We start from the raw sequence: 17,753 nt of genomic DNA, 5'->3' as shown, positions 1-17,753 counted from the left end.
CATGCCCAGTATGGTCTCCAGCTCTGCTGCGTGGGGGGCTCATTTCTTTAATTGCTTTGACTTTGCTGGGGTCGGGCTTGATGCCTTCTCTTGTCAGTTTATGTCCAAAGTAGCTCACCTCAGTTACGCAGATGATGCTTTTGTCTTTGTTGAGCTTTATTCATTCTCTCTGGTTCTCTCCAGCATGGCGCACAGGTTGGCATCGTGCTCCTCTTTAGTGCGGCCATACACCAGAATGTCATCCACTGTGGCTGCGACACCTTGAAGCCCCTCGTAGGCCTCGTCAACTCTCCTCTGGAACTCATCCTGTGCAGAAATGATTCCAAACGGGAGCCTGTTGAACCGATATCTGCCGTAGATGCTGTTGAACGTGGTCAGCATGGATGATTCCTGGCTGAGTTTTATTGTCCAGTATCCAGATCTAGCGTCTAGTACATTGAAGTACTGTGCTCCAGCTCGTCTTGGTGTGACATCATCTAGAGTGGGAAGTGGATAGTGGGGTCTCTGGATAGCTTTGTTTAGGGCGCGGGGATCTAAACACACCCTAAGCTTTCCTGTTTTAGGTTTTTCCACTGCCACTAGTGCATTCACCCACTCAGTCGGCTCTGTGACCTTTTGGATTATGTCCTTTTTTTCCATATCATCAAGCTCATCTTTGAGTCTGTTGCGCAGGGCATATGGGATGCGGCGTGGTGGGCAAACCACCGGTGTTGCTGAGGGTTTAAGGTGAAAGGTGCATTCTCCAGGGAATAGTCCAATGCCTTCAAATACGTCAGCAAACTCTTCTGTGATGCTGGCGTGTGTTTTTGGTTGTGTGTCAACCATGTGCACTAGCTTGATCATGTTTAAATCTAAACATGCACGTCGGCCCAATACAGGTGGGGCATTCTCTGCATACACGATGTCAAAATCTAACATGGCTGTTTTCTGCCTGTATCTGCATGCTAACTTGCAAGTTCCTTTCACTTCAAGTCTCTGTCCACCATATCCTGAGATATTGCTGCCTGATGGACCTAATGTAATACTTCCTAATATTTTGTGAAATATGTTTACTGGTATCACATTAGTCTGGGCACCTGTATCTATCTTGAGCTTTAGCTTGTGCCTTGCCTTCCCTATTTCCACCTCTGCAAATGCCTGTTCCCTTGCTGTATTTTCGTTTTTCTTTATAATAGTGTCAATGTACAGATCCACTGGTACCTGTTCCGTGCTTTCTGTAACAGTATGCACTTTCTTGGGCTTGTACTTTGTTGGCTGATAGTGTTTTCGTCCTACACATATTAGCAAAGTGGTTGGGCTTCTTGCACTTGTTACACTGAGGTCCTTTCGCGGGACACTCCTCCGTGCGACCGTGTTCTCTTCCGCATGCTCCACACTCCTTGCCGTGCGTGACGCTGTTGCTGTCGTTGCCGCCAGTAAACTTTGGTCCGTATCTTTGTTCGGAACTGAACGGCCTTCTGCTAACTGCATGGACAGACTGGCTGGCTGTGTGAGCAGCGGAAACCCATCCTCTTTAGCTGCTGCTGCGATAGCTCGTGTGAGCGCAAAGTCTGTCGCTTTCTCGGGGTTAGATCCGGACCATGACAGAGTAATTTCTCCCGGACTCTTGGAGAGTTTGTAGCGAAAACAATCCGGTCTCTAATCATCTCATCAGCGTGAGGGTCGTTGCAGTCCTTTACTAGCAGCTTTAGCTCAGTCACAAACTGGTCAAAACTTTCACAATCCGTTTGTATCTTTTCATGGAATTTATATCGCGAGAAAATGGGGTTAGCTTTGGGCGTTACATGTGCTTCAAACTTCCCATGGTACGTTTGGAGGACCTTTCTCTCATCTGCCGTGAGGGTCCATGTGTTGTATACATCTCTGCCTTTCTCACCGATCCACAGGAGTAGATAACTGCACTTTTCCTCCTCCTCTTTAGCGCTTAGCGGGCCGGAAAACATTAGCTCCACATGTTGGCGAAACTTTCTCCATGCGTCGGGCAGGTTAGATGACTCCCAATCCATCCGTGGCGTGGGGACGCCTGCGTTCTCCATCTTCCGTCGTCAGGTTCGATGAGAAGCAAACTATTCTGACACCATGTGGTATTTACGTGTGTGTACTGACATTTAGTTGTCTCAGTAAAAACACTCAGTACTCGTGTGATCATATACGGCGCAGTATGCGTCCATCTTTATTCTCCGATCTGAACCTTGACCTGGATGACATCATTTATAAGCGACACTTCCTTGAACTGGAAGTCAAGATACGACAGGAAATATATTTATTTTCACTCGACTGAATTTATTGCAGATAGTTTTATTTATTTATTAAATAAGCAAATGAAATATAAATAAGCATGTTATAATTAAACCACACAGCAATGTCACGAATGAACATTAAAATGCGTCAATAGCAATAATCTAACAGTGTAATATATAATAATCTCACGATGACTGAGCCCATTTTCGCCCAACGATAAATACTTTTGGAGAACCACTTGGTGTTCATGTTCTCATAGAACCTTGCAGACTTTGACTGGAGCCAGAACCTTTGAGCAGGATTCTTTTGTCCCGGAGCGTGTGTGTTGCTGCTCGTCTTTCTGACGTAAACGACCTGAAGACGTCGTGACGCCCCGATGGAGCCGAGGCCACGCCTCCTCCTGAGGATGGAGCCGAGGCCACGCCTCCTCCTGAGGATGGAGCCGAGGCCACGCCTCCTCCTGAGGATGGAGAGGCACAGCGACTCCATCACTCGGGGCAACGCCGCAAAGGAGAGGTCCTGTCTGTGAGGGACGAGGCGACCGGAGAGGCAGACAGGCAGACAAGGGAGTGGGAAGCTCACCTGGGCCTTTCTTCCTGTAGTCAGACACACCTGAGAGAGCACACAGTGAGAGAGCAGCCATCTTAGCGTGGGCCTTTTATTGTTGCTGTCAACAGGTACATTTTATTTAGTGTAAGTGGGCGTGACTCCTAAATGACCAACACATTGTGTGACTGTATACGTTATGTTTTATTTAACCCACATGCTTTACTTTCTTGTCTGTGCACTTTGATGCATGTATTAAATGTAGAAGTGACTCCACCCGTCTGAGTCCTGTGTTTCCGGTCCAGTGGCCTCTGGCCCCAGTGCATTCTGGGTGTTTCCTGAAGGGGAACCAGAGGGTTGGCGCCTCGCTTCCACAGCGACACCGTGAGTCAGGACACAGTGGACCGGAAGAGCAGAAGCACTCAGCTGGGGAGCGCTCACCTCTTTCACATCCCTGGTTCAGACACTTAAAGGCACAGCACACACACCACATGCAGGAAACAGGGTCACACTCGTGACCTCCAGAGGAGCCGACCTCCGGGTTTGAGAAGTGAAGCCGACGCACGGAGAGAACCTGAACGTCACATGAAACCTTCAGTGAAGTCTGTGAGACGTGTTGGACCACCACCTCCGTTATGGAAAAGAACAATGAGAGATTTACTTACTGATTATGATACTTTATTTTATAATGCAACACAATACATCATGTGTACGTTGATTGGGAAAACAACAACAACAACAACATTTATTCTCACAGATGTATTAATATAATAATTTTAGGGCTGGGCAACGATTAACATTTTTACTCGCGATTAATCGCATGATTTCCCTGATTAATCGCGATTAATCGCATTTGTATAAAAAATCATATAATTCATTCAAAAGTAGTGTATAGCGCACTTCTATTTGAAATGTTCTGCCATATGAATGAAAGTGCCATAACATGTGTTGTCCCTGTTAGAGCGAGACACCAGAAAACACTTTCAGTGCAGTTTGTCAATTCCTAGAACTTGACACTTATTTTAAATGTTCTGCCATATGAACTAAAGTGCCATAAAATCTGTCAGGACATTGTCAAATGCAGTTATGCAGAGACACTGTGACAGAACGCTGGAGACTGAAGCAGGGTCATGATCAAAGGCAGTCGTCTCGCAGCAGCGATCATCTCTGGTGCTCTATCTGCTCAGTGTGGTGACTTTATCTGACACATTCCACTGCTGTGCAACTTCAGTAAAGTGTCCCGCGCACGTTTCAGCATCATGTGTCTCCTCTGTGTTCATCAGTCAGGGCATGTGAATGCAGCGCCCACTTCTCATCAATATAATGCACAGTCACTCCGAGGTCATTGTGGTTACCGAGTGATGTCCAGTAGGGTGGCCAGATTTGAGTTTGTGAAAAAGAGGACACTTCGTCTGGGGGCTGAGATTAAACATCTCTTGTTCTGCCTGTTTTGTGATATACATGCCTTAAAGGTGCCTAATATTTCTAGACTGAAATAATATCGGCATTATAATTATTATAACTATGAGGATTTTTTAGTTGCCTATTTTGTGGAGCCCCCTCAGGACTTTGTGCCCTACGTGGCGTAGTGCGCTATGGGAGCGGCGATGCTGGTTGTAGTGTATAGCATGCCGCACAAACAACAATGAACTAGTGGAGGCGGCAAGGTGCTCCGTGTTGCCAGATTGGAGATGGTGAAGTATCGTACCAAAGGCTCAAAATGGTTGTCTTTGGAGGATAATTATCGTGTATCTGGCAACCCTGAGATCGGTCGACCAATGACTGTCCTCTAAACCGTCAGAGCTCACGTAAGAAGGGAGATACCATTTCCAAAACTTGTCAGGGGTAAATACGAGTTTATGAAACCCAGAGAAAAACAAATATCCGACGAGCAAAATCCGGACGGGAATCCCTGCCGGACGCATTTTTTAGGGCTCAAAAGCAGGACATGTCCGGGGAAAACTGGACGTCTGGTCACCCGATGTCCAGTCGTCCCCATGAGAGCAGCACGTTGTGAAGCTGTCGCTTTGCAGTCCTCTCCTTTTCATCCAGCTCGTGTATTCTCCGTGTGACGTGTGTCTTGAGTCTCATACCTGCCGTCATTTGTTGAGATTCTTTTTCCCCCACAAATACTCTGACTTTATGATGTTATGTCCATTGTTCTGTCGTCTGCATTGTTTATAGTCCTCTAGGTGTTATGTCTATGTATTGTCTTTTGTCTAAAAAAAAGAGAAAAAAATAAAATAAAAAAACAAAACAAAAAAAACATGCGTTAATGCGCGATAAAATAATTGTCGACGTTAATTAAGTGCTGCGTTAACGCACGATTAACGCGTTAACGTGCCCAGCCCTAAATAATTTGCATGAAGTTCTAAGAACAAAATATCTCCGATAAAGAAGCTCTGGTGCTTTCTCTCTTTAAGACCCATGCAGAGGAAGAGAAACTTAAATTAAAGAATACATCAATAACAATATTCATCAAACATTTAGAGCTCAGAGCATTTTACATTTCCCTGCAGAGAAATATGAGTTCAGGTAAACAAAGAGCATCATGAGCAGTGAGAGCCTCCATGACTCAACACACACAGGAAGGAGCGCCACCTACAGGAACTCAGACACCTACACAACAACAAGGAGAAGATGGACAAGTCCCCCACAAGGTTTGATTGACAGGTGAAGAAAAGTCTGCTCAGCGACAATGATGGAAACAAAATAAGTTTCAGACTTAAAACACAGACTTTAACCAGATGTCCCTGAACTCACTTCTGTCTATTTGAGTTTACTGAACTCAGCAGTGACTCAGGAGAATAATAATCAAACCCAAGTCCAGCATAGAGGCTGAGTGAATGTGGTCTGGACTCTGTGGAGGAGAGTCATGGTGTCAGAGACGCTGTAGAAGGACAGAACACCTGCTCTGTGATCCAGGTACACTCCTAATCTGGAGGACTGAGGACCAGAGACGGGAGTTTGGACTTTGTTGTGATACAATGTAAAACTGTTATTGTGACAAAGTAACGCCCAAGATTTATTATTGTATCCAAACACACATTCATCCCCGCTCCCTGTTCTGCTGATATTCTTGTATGAGACGGCTACATGAACTCTTGCTCCTCTCCACCTCCCAGTAACAACGTCCAGTCAGACTCTCTCTACTCAGGACCTGCCACCATGAAGTGAACCTGTCTGAGTGACTAGAATAAGACTGTTCTTCTCTCATTAATGTTGCTTTTCTGTTCCCATCAGATAATAACAGACGTGTGTGCTGTGTTTGGATCCAGAGTGATGTCACATGAATACCTTAAGAATCCAGCTCTGGTCTCGGGCTCTGCTTGTGAAGGAGACAGTAAACGTCCACTTCAGTCACTGCCAGTGAGACGATTGTCCACTTGTCCCCCAGAACGTCCTGTAGTTTATCTCTGACTTCTGACACAGCCACCGGCCACGTCCTCAAAGTGTCTCAGAGGACGGATATCGATGCCGGACGAGTGTGTAGACTCAGCGTGGTGACAGTGAGGGGTAGTGGAGGAGAAACTGCTTGAGATCCTCTGTGTGTGACAGCAGCTTCAGCTCAGCCTCGTTCCTCTTCAGCTCAGTGATCTCCTGCTCCAGCTTCTCCTGAAGCTCTTGGACTCGACTCACTTCAGTTCTCTGCCGGGATCTGACCTGCTGCTTCACGTCAGAGCTTCTGTTCTCCATGAGCCGGATCAGCTCAGTGAAGATCTTCTCACTGTCCTCCACTGTTTTATCAGCAGAGAGGTTGAGGGCCTCCACCTCCTGATGGAGCAGCTTCAGGTCTTTCTCTCGGTCCTGGATCCTCTGCTGGATGTTGAGTCGACTCCCCTCCAGCTCTCTCTGCCTCTCGGTCCTTTCTGCTGCAGCTGAGACTGTGTCGTGGCCTTTATGTTCATCCACAGAGCAGAGGTAACAGATACACTGCTGATCAGTACGGCAGAACATCTTCATCACCGTCATCGACGAGAGCAGATGTTCTCCTGGAGCTGGTTGGAGGGCTCCACCAGCTTGTGTTTCTCATATGCAGGTGCATCATAATGAGGCTGGAGGTGTTTCTCACAGTAAAAGCCAGACACACCAGACAGGACTTGAAGGCCTTCAGTCTCCTCCCAGTGCAGACATCACAGGCCACATCTTCAGCTCCAGCATAGCAGTGATCAGCAGGAGCAGCTTGGAGTCCAGTCTTCTTCAGCTGCTCCACTAGAACTGCCAACATGGTGTTCTTCAGCAGGACAGGCCTCAGTGTGAAGGTCTGCCTACACTGAGGGCAGCTGAGGAGTTTCTTCCTCCTCTTCCTCCCAGTGGGCTTTAATACAGTTCATGCAGTAGCTGTGTCCACAGGGAATAGTCACCGGATCCTTCAGGAGATCCAGACAGATGGAACAAGAGAAGGTTTCCCGATCCAGCTGAACTCCTTTCTGCTCCATTTCACCTCTCAGGAGCAACGACTGTCTGAGTTTCACTTCCTCAGAAGCGACTCTGCTTTGACTTCTGATGTGAACAACATGTGACGGTTCAGTGAACGGGGCGTGTCAGCTCTAGTGGGAGGGAACCAGGAAGTGTGTGGACAGAGTGCAGCCGCCTGTGTTTGAGAGCAGGAGGAAGAGGGAGGGGCTTATCAAGCTGTACTTCATTCCTGGAGGAGGAGCTGAAAGAGGGCGAAAAAATTTAACAAAAATAATAATCCAAAAACAAAGTTTTGCATCTGAAACATCCCAAAGGATAACAAATGTTTTTGTAAGTCTGACTGAGTAGCAGGTTAACGTTAATGAAGCAGATGATCACTTGGAGCACCACTTGATATCAGATGGAGAGCTGCCCACAGGGTGGACCACACGGATGACTGACCACCTTAAAGTTTATTATTCATTATAAATATATGTGTGTGATTTTAATTGATTTTTGTTGAATCCCAGTAAAACTCTTAAAAACTGAACTATTTAATTTAGTGTTTTTTCCCCAAAACAATTGAACTCTGTAGCTGAACCTGGTGACTAGTCCATAAACCTGAGTTACAATAATTAAAATAGAGCCACAGGTTACACATCTGTAGTCCTAGAACCACACAAATGGACCCGTGACCCTTTCAGTCACGTGGGTCGAGGTCACCCAGAGGTCAAAACCCATTACAGTTTTTCTCAATTGCTAAAACACTAAAACCCATTGGTTGAACAAAGTTCTCAGGCGCCTGAACTCATTTAGCCAACTGTGCAATAGTCTGTTGTCAATACCGTAAACTATTTCACAAAATACAATTTGCAGATCTCACTTAGACTTTTCAGCAAAACTCTAAAACATCCTCAGTCCCAAAACACATTCTGCCCTCTAATGCACACGTCATCCATACTGTAAACACAAGGGGCAACGATGAAATACAAAGAGAGAACACACGTCATGGATCAACACAATCACTCTAAATGGATTTAACTCGTATCAAATGATGTGACACAACCTAAATAAGCCAGTGGAGAGCAAACAGGTGGTTGAAGGTGGGAAGGAGAAAGTCTGAGAATGGATAGAAGAAACAATGTGAGAGGATGAGGGCAAGTGTGTATGCAAGGTGGGCGACGAGGAGGAGGCGGGAGGGCGATGCGAGGTGGGCGATGGAGGAGGAGGAGGAGGGCGTATGCAAGGTGGGCGACGAGGAGGAGGGCGATGCGGTGGGCGGCGAGGAGGAAGAGGAGGAGGGCGTATGCAGGTGGGCGATGAGGAGGAAGAGGAGGAAGGCGCGAGGTGGGCGACGGAGGAGGAGGGCGATGCGAGGTGGGCGAGGGAGGAAGAGGAGGAGGAGAGGAGGAAGAGGACACAGAGTGTAACCCGTGGCGACCCTGGAGCAGCAGCCAGAGACCATGTGATGGTCCACAGACGACGAGGGCAGCAGGACTTGGACTCAGCCCGATGTGAGCCGATGTTGTGCCGCCATGGTGACGGCGTTCAGGGGGGGTCAGGATGCTCCCGTCTCGGTGGTCGACATGTTCTGACTCCGCCTCTGCAGCTGCTTCAAAGACACACAAGAGGCTTCTTCCCCGGCGCCTCAGGAGAGGACATGTTGCTTGTGATGTGGACAGTGCTCCCGGCCCGGAGACCAGAAGAAGCCCGTTGGTGACATGTTGACTCCTTCACTGGAGGAGTGTCGACTGCAGGAGGCCCGCAGTGCATTGGAGGCTGGATCATGGACCATGAACTCACCGTGGGGCCTTGACCATCCTGCTTTCTATTGTTACGCTGACAGGACGGACCAATACATGTTGACTGGTTGCAGCTTCATCCCAACAAAGAACAAGAATGACCGCCTGACCGAGACAAAGGACACGCTGTGAGCTGCAGAGTGCAGTCCTGTAACAATAGGGTACAAGGAGGAGGAAGAACAAAAGAAATGCAGAGAGCAAAGCACAGGAGGAAATCTATCAGTGTAGCGACTCATCAAACATGTTTTCCTTCGTATGAAATTTGTTCTGAGATTAAAAATCTACTTCTCCCTGAGAACTATCTGTTTTGAACAATGTGTTTTCTATTTATTGGTGTATTGTTTTCTGACTGCTTGATAGTGAATATTATATGGATCACTGAATTCATGATTTGAGAGCAGTGTTTGATTTTGAGCACAGGTCAAACTGTTTTGAGTTTCAAGAAATGTGTCTTAGCGATCGAGAAAAACTGAAACACTGGATACAGAGAAACATCCACGTCACTCACAGCCACGCCCCCTTCGTCACGGTCCAAATCCAAATCCACGATCGATCCTGTCCAACAGAAGTCCGTCACGTTTACAAGACAGAGTTCAGGACATGTTCACCCCCGAAAGAAAGAAGAGAAGAAAGAAAAGAGGAACGTGCCCTGACGCACACGGCCACACGACCAGATCACGTGACTCACCGTGTCGCCCTTGTTCATGGTTTGGTTGTTCAAAATTGGGTACATGTTTCTCGGCTCCCCCGCGTTGCGTTCACTCACTGGAAGCTGGGAAGATGCGTTCAAGGTCCAACAGCCGCCTCTCCTCCTCAGGGACAACTTCAATAACAAGAAGAAGGAACACACACACACACACCGGGCCGAAGATTCGAGGCTGAACTCCTTTCTGCTCCTTTTCACCTCTCAGGAGCAACGACTGCCTGAGTTTCACTTCCTCAGAAGCGACTCTGCTTTGACTTCTGATGTGAACAACATGTGACGGTTCAGTGAACGGGGCGTGTCAGCTCTAGTGGGAGGGAACCAGGAAGTGTGTGGACAGAGTGCAGCCGCCTGTGTTTGAGAGCAGGAGGAAGAGGGAGGGGCTTATCAAGCTGTACGTCATTCCTGGAGGAGGAGCGGCGCTGTGAATGTGAACTTTGTTCCTCATTTACAGACAAAGACTCTGTTACAACCTGCTCCATGTTTTACATCACCTCACTTTCTTCATTTTAACATATTTATGTGCTGCTCAGATGTGGATGATTGCTCCATATTTCTACAACTCTTCCTCAAATCCAGTTTGCCTGCTGAGGTTTGTCCCAGTGATTTGTTTGTCCTCCTGAATCAGTTTGCTGCCTGTCATTGAAGCAGCCGAGCAGGTAGAAGCAGTCAGTCAGGAGCCTCTCCCTCACAGAGTCTAACGTTCCCCCGGCTCGCCCTCTGCATGCCTTCATGTTGTTATAAATCTCTGCTGCAGACGCCATCTCTACATGTAACTCTCTGGGTCAAGTCGACGCTCTGATGCAAAGCAGCTGTCTCAAGTGGAACACGACAACAGGATCTGACATGAGATGCCGAGGCAGCGAGCAACCAGTCGTGATGATGAATACAGTCTCCTGTTATTCTCCACGAGCACGAGGGCTCAGAGGCGTAAGCTTGTGACTCCTCTTCACGTCGACACGCAACATGTATTTTAAAGCTAGACTACAAGTATAATTCATATGTGGAGGTCAGAAGTTGTTCAATTACTCCATGAATAATTCCATGATCTCACACCTTAATATTGTTGCCACAGACCAAGAAACCAGTTTGTAGAACAGGAAGTCGGCAACCAGCCAGACTCAGTAATGGTGCGTTCACACCGGACGCGGAGTAATAAATGGGTCGAGGAACCACAGGACCGCAGAGTACTTCCACTTTTAGTGGACTGAGCTGCTCTCCGCTGCGCTTCGCTCTCTCTCTTCTTCTCTCTTTGATACGTGTCTCTGAGACTTTTCCACCTACGGCGGCAATCTCCTCTGCCATGAAACACATATGCCGGCGGTTGGTTGATAGTAGTGTTGTTACGAGATGTGCCGCTTCGAAGCGTGTGTCGAGTAATGGAGGGCGTTTCGAAGCGCGTATCGAGGCTTGTTTCATTTAGGGGAGCCAAAATGATGACGTCCGAAGCTCGCTGCCCGGCTGTACCACGTGACTGCTTCGGGAAGTGGTTCAGATATTGCCGGGAGGTTTGACAGCAATATAAACCCCTCATTCAAAATGTGGGTTGTTGGTTGAGAGTTTTGGAGAGTTTAGAGAGAGAGATAGTTTGGGGAGTTAGGAGAGGAGAGAAGGATAGGTGATAAGATGGAACTGTTGAGAAACTGTTATTTCTGAATAAAAATGAATAAAATGTCCCCTGTCCTGTACATCACTGTCCAAGTTACACAAGCATATTCAGTCCCTCTTCCTAGTTACACACACACACGTTCACTGTCCTCTGCCTGCTTAAGCCCATGCCATTTTCCTAAAGTGACATAATAACATTATTACACAACCTACCACATCATATGATGCTCCCATTTTGGGAACATTTACACACACAGAATACATAAAAAATTTATTTATTATACACATATGTGATCATTTTTGGACAGAAATGATTTGGTCATACATTTTTGTAATTCATAGTCATTCCCAACAGCCATAACAGACACAAAAATGCAATGCATCACATTATGTGGTTCAGATACAGCTGCCTGTGATTATGCACTTGGCCAGCAGGGGGTTTCGTGAGCACATGAAGCTTCGAGAAATGAACCCTTTCTCGAACCAATTGGCTGAAGTGGTTCGATGCCTCATGAGGCTTCATCTCACCATCACTAGTTGATAGTAAAGTACAACAAATAGCGAGAATAAAAGCAAATACATACATTCAAAACTTACCAGGTAGTCCCACGGCTTCTCCGACCTTGTTCCACGCTTTATCTTTATAGCTCCGGTTTCTGTAAGCATAAAGAGTTGTATAGTAAAGTTCAGACGGCGACAATAATCTTTTCCTCCATTTTTTCAAACGGCAGGACGATGACGAGCGGAGCTGCTCAACGCTGATTGGTTGACGCAACTATGACTCACGCGTCTTTGCTGCCAGAGTTGGGGAAATTGATCTCGCGCGTCAACGAGCCGCGTCTGTTCGCTGTGTTCGCTCAGTTCGCCCCGCGACAAACCCTCTGGTCGTGCTGCTTCAAACGCGTCTGATGCGCTGCTCGCTGGAAAATACGCAGCTACGCAGCTTCGACGCAGCTTTGCATTGATTTAACATGTAATCTCGACGCGCGTCAAAATTTTGACGCGTCCGGTGTGAACACACCATTAGTGTGGGCGTGTCCACGTTGGTTGTTGCTGGTTCAAAACGCCTCGGCGATGACGTCATCACTCGTGTCCTCGGGTGGTTTCACAGCGTCTCCTCTCAATGGCTGCGGCTCATTGCGGCTCACTCCTTTGTTTGTCTCAGCAGATGTTTTGATGTAAATATTACAGATGTTTGGTCACACGGTAGAAGTCATCACGTTATTCTATAAGTTCACTAAAGTTATTCAACAGATGATTGTCAAGGAATAGGTCTGTGAGATGAGAAAAAGACGATCTGTGTGAATATCAATCTGAGACCGGCCCACCGTGAGGCCACACTGCCCTCTAGCGGCCATCGGTGGTAAGACCCCTCTATTAAAACCCTACGGTTCAGAATAACAGTTGGATAGATAATGTCAGTAATAACCTTATGGTTACACATCATTTCTGTTTGTATTGTGTTATAATATATATATAACAGGCCAGTGATTATTATTTCTCTTTCTTTTAAAGATAGAGAATCAGGGCGCTTCATAATTAATATAATACATATTTGAACTTATTAATATATAATATAAATTGTATAATGATATATTATATTATTATTATATAATGTATTATCTAATCTTATTTGGCTTTTTTTGGACTGCTTTATTTGTGAGAAAATATCCAAAATGCAAAATGTTTATTTTAACAACTATTTGCAAATAACCTAAATGTAATTCCAATGAGTTTTAAAACAGCGTCATCACGTGGGAGGGTCTCCAGCTGCCTGTCAAGAAAACACAGGAAGTCACTCACTTCCTGTTAGTTCATTCTGTAGGCAACTTGTAGTTTACAGACCTCGTTCGGATCTCCCATCATGCACTGGGCCAGGCAGTCCGTGGAGAAGCAACTGCAAGCGCCTCGCTCTCGTGAGATTATCGGTGCCCAACGTGATCATGACGTCAGAGCCAGTCGGACCACATCTAACCGCGCATGCGTGGTTTGGAGAAGGACTCTGCGGACCTTCTCCTCTCCCACGAGCCTCCGGTGTCGGTCTCCGTGTCTCCGGGAGAAATGCTGAGACTGTTGGTGAAGCAGCAAGTCCACGCGGCTTCTGGAGACACGTTGGGGCTGATTGACAGATTAATCTCAGATTATGAGGAGGACGTTTCTCGTTTTAGAGAACATGAGCGACACAGATCAGGTCGGTGCTTCTTCTTCCTGGTCCCGGTGTTACACCCCTACTGGTTTTCAAACCTACTGGTTTCCCTACGCGTGCGTGTGTTGTGTTCTCTGCCCCTCTTAGGCACACACACACACACACACACACACACACACACACACACACACACACACACACTTACTGTAAATATTGTGTTGTTTTTTATTGTAAATAGTGTGTACTTGTTGCCCTTGCACATTCCTGCTGAGCATTGCCACTTTCATTTCACTGCACACCCTGTGTGTGTATGTGACAAATAAAAACATCTTGAATCTCTTGAATCTTGAATCTTGAATCTGCAGCGGGGCTCTGTCTCGCTCACCAGATTCGTCACACATTCACAAACATATTGCTGGAGATCTTCAAGCCTCCGTTCATATCCATTTAGGCGATTACGATTGTATAAGTGAGCAGTGCATCACAGCCACGTAGGAATAAATACATTTAATAAAAAATAAAAATAAAAAGATCGCCCGACCTGGTTTCGATCTCTGTCACGCAAAATGAGTCTGCACTCTAAGCCGCGCAGTCTGTGCGCTGCGCCACCAGATATTAGTTTCAACTCAAGTAATTAATATATTCAACCATTACGTCACATCTTTTGTTTCATGGAACAGTTTGGCGGAGGGGATCTGAAACAACTGGTTACCTTGTTCGGATATTTACACTTTGAAACATGTTTAGCGATGCTTGTTAGCAACGCAACAGCCACACAATACCGACAACAACTAATTGACTTTCGTGACGAGTATATAATGACGATGGTACTGTGAACAGAGATTAGAAACATTGCGAACACTGAACAACAGGAAGAATGGAATACTAGTAATGTTCTATCCACAAAACAATGATGAACATATTGCTGGAGCTCTTGAAGCCACATGTCACATCTATTTACGATTGTACAAGTGAGCACTACACATCACACATGAAGAAACACATATTTTTATAAAAAGATCACATTTAGTCCGTTTCCAGCTCGTTGGTTGTAGTCAGCGAGACTTTTGGTGAACATGGTTCGTCTCCAGCTCTCCTCTGACCATAAGAGTGTCGTAAAGCGGTCAGAGTGTCGTACTGATCTCTCAGCCTCAGTCTTTGATGTGACTTCAGCTCCAGAAGCTGTGGTGAAAGGGTTAAACTGCATTGAGTGCAGCTGGTCCTTTAGTCTGAGTTGTTTCTGATGATTATCTTTTGAATCAAAATTACAATTTAAAACACCATCAAGTCACTTCTAGGTCACACTGAGTTGTGGTGTTTCATAATCTATTGTGATCAGATTATAATCTGCATATAAACCAAAACAACACAAAGAGATGTGAGACATTGTTAGTGTGAGAACGTATTTAATTCAGCTTGTTAGAAACTGAACAATGAGACGGTTTAGTAGCTTTATATTAATAAAGTAATACTATGATCCAGGTTGTTTATATTAATAAAGTAATACTATGAACCAGGTTGTTTATATTAATAAAGTAATACTATGAACCATGTTGTTTATATTAATAAAGTAATACTATGAACCAGGTGTTTGTATTAATAAAGTAATACTATGAACCAGGTTGTTTATATTAATAAAGTAATACTATGAACCAGGTTGTTTATATGAATAAAGTAATATTATGAACCAGGTGTTTGTATTAATAAAGTAATACTATGAACCAGGTTGTTTATATGAATTAGGGCTGCAACAACGAATCGATAAAAATCGATTATTAAAATAGTTGGCAACGAATTTCATTATCGATGTGTCGGTCGCGCGATTATTACGGCTCAATAAGTCACGGAGTATAAACAAAGTTGAGTTGGCGCAGAGCGGCGCAGGAGAAACAAGAGCCGGCGAGTGAGAGGAGACTGAACGCTGCGTTGTGAGAGCCAATCAGCGCTGAGCTGCTCCTCTGTTGATGAATCTAATTGGCTGCTGCTGCTCACGTGGCGCTGGATGCGGAAGTCATTCACGTCGTCGGAGACATTCACGGAGCTAAGTGCGCCTCCGGGTGACGTTATGACCCCAGACACCAGGGAGCTACATGTCACGACGTGTGTGGCATTTCCACAAGAGTATAACGTAGAAAACGTGGTTATTTATTCCGTGGCGGATAGCGGAAAATAGTTTTCCATGGAGAAGCAACGGAGATAAATCACGACTCGCTGTGAGCGCTGCGCGTGCAGACAACATTTAACGGAGTGGAGCAGCGCGTGCGCTCTGATCGCTCTTTTAATGAAGAATCGATACTAAAAATATGCTAAATCACATCGTTTTTAACGGGTACTTTGTTAGTATCGCTACACCGTGCAGCGTGACAGCAGCAGATGTAGCGGACTAACATTCAAGCTAACCTAACTTCCCAAACGCTGTGGACATCTGAACGCTGATTGGCCGAGACGCGACACGTCTCATCAAAGATGTTTTATTGTGAAGAGCACCACTTCACATTTTTTCTCCTGCAATCTCAACGGCAGCGGGCCAGGTGAACAAAATAATAAATCGGAACGTCTCTGATATTGTTCAGGGGGCCACATGGGGACCACTGCTCAGGAGAGGAAAGCTGTCAGTCTGTTTGTGACGGGTTCATCACCATGGTGACCAGTGGACAGGGGTCATCACCATGGTGACCAGTAAACAGGTTCATCACCATGGTGACCAGTGGGTCTCCAGGACCTTTCCATGACTTTAAACCAAATTTCAATGATTAAACATTTTGTGAAAACTCTGTCTATACGTGACAAAGTGAGAAGATGTAGTATTTAAACTAACAATGAGAATTCCAAAGCATACCGTATATATACCGTGTAAATTAACATTTGAATAAAACAAATTTGCATTAGTTTTCCACATATTTTGGGATTTTATTTTTTTCAATTACTTTTCTAGGCCTGCTAATAGCCATTTAAAAATTCCATGACTTTTCCAGGTTTTCCATGACCGTACGGACCCTGTTTTGAATAAAGGGTTGACAATTAAAGTTTTTTTTGTTTTTTTATCCGATTAATCGATAGAATAATCAACCGATTAATCGATCATCAAAATAATCGTTAGTTGCATCCCTAATATGAATAAAGTAATATTATGAACCAGGTGTTTCATGTCATCTTGATGACAAAGTCTCTCAGATCTTTTTTGTAGTCCATCTCCTGGACGTTGTAGTTCCACCGTGCAGACTGACCTCACTAACATGCCGTCGCATCATAACTACGTAGTTTGGTGAGAGTGGAGTCTGATCCTCTTTTCCTAACTCCTCATGAACTCTCCTTCCCATCTCTCCTTGACCCCGTGACATGTTCCCCAGAGGTCAAGGAGAAGTGGTTAGGAAGCGACGTTAGGAGGTCACTATCTGACTGTTGGACTGAGACCTTCTGTGTCCGTCTCCAGGAGAAATGCTGAGACTGTTGGTGAAGCAGAGACTCCAGGCGGCTTCTGAACACACTCTGGGGCTGATTGACAGATTCACAGCAGATTATGAGGAGGAAGTTTCTCGTTTGAGGGAAAATGAGCGAACACAAACTCCTGGAGGCCGTGTTCAACCCTCGAGTTCAGCTGCAAAGATCAGGTTTGTGCTTTTCATTATTATCCCGTGTTCGTGTTACGGGTTTACGACACGGCGAGGAGATGTGTCAATAAGCTTTATTATAATCAACCGCGATATGATTTTAGATTAAACCTGAGACTAACGGCCTGAACTATGACAACTACCAGCTGGATAATCTGGCCACGCCCCCTGAAGGAGCTGGAGCTCACTTCCTCATTGATGAAGCAGCGATATCAGTTAGATTAGAGTTTGATAGGGAGAGTTCTTATCACGTCACGATGACTTCCTGTAGTGCGCTATCCGTTCTGCCCACAAGGAATCATTTATTTACAGAGCTTCTGGAGCACATTGAACACCACACGCTGCAGCCGCCATCGACTCACAGTCTGTCTGCTGAGACGCACGCTTTTTTGAGAGTGGTACATTGTTTTATAATAATAAAATCATTGTTTTATTGTAATGTACATTGTTCTATAGTAATGTACATTGTTTTATAGTGATGTACATTGTTTTATAGTAATGTACATTGTTTTATAGTAATGTACATTGTTTTATGGTAATGTACATTGTTTTATAATAATAAAATCATTGTTCTATAGTAATGTACATTGTTCTATAGTAATGTACATTTTTTATACTAATGTACATTGTTTTATAGTAATGTTCATTGTTTTATAATAATGTACATTGTTTTATAGAAATGTTAATTGTTTTATAGT

The 17,753-nt window shown here is 45.2% G+C and overlaps 1 pseudogene; it reads right to left on the bottom strand.

The window, feature by feature from the left end:
• Nucleotides 1-5,629: 5,629 nt before the first annotated feature.
• Nucleotides 5,630-7,442, bottom strand: LOC130198229 (E3 ubiquitin/ISG15 ligase TRIM25-like; annotated as a pseudogene).
• Between the last annotated feature and the right edge of the window lie 10,311 nt (nt 7,443-17,753).

Source organism: Pseudoliparis swirei, chromosome 8 (genome assembly GCF_029220125.1).
Source record: "Pseudoliparis swirei isolate HS2019 ecotype Mariana Trench chromosome 8, NWPU_hadal_v1, whole genome shotgun sequence".
NCBI classification, from domain to species: Eukaryota; Metazoa; Chordata; class Actinopteri; order Perciformes; family Liparidae; genus Pseudoliparis; species Pseudoliparis swirei.
Note: the sequence above shows the minus strand (reverse complement) of the source record. Positions and strands in the feature narration are given on the sequence as shown.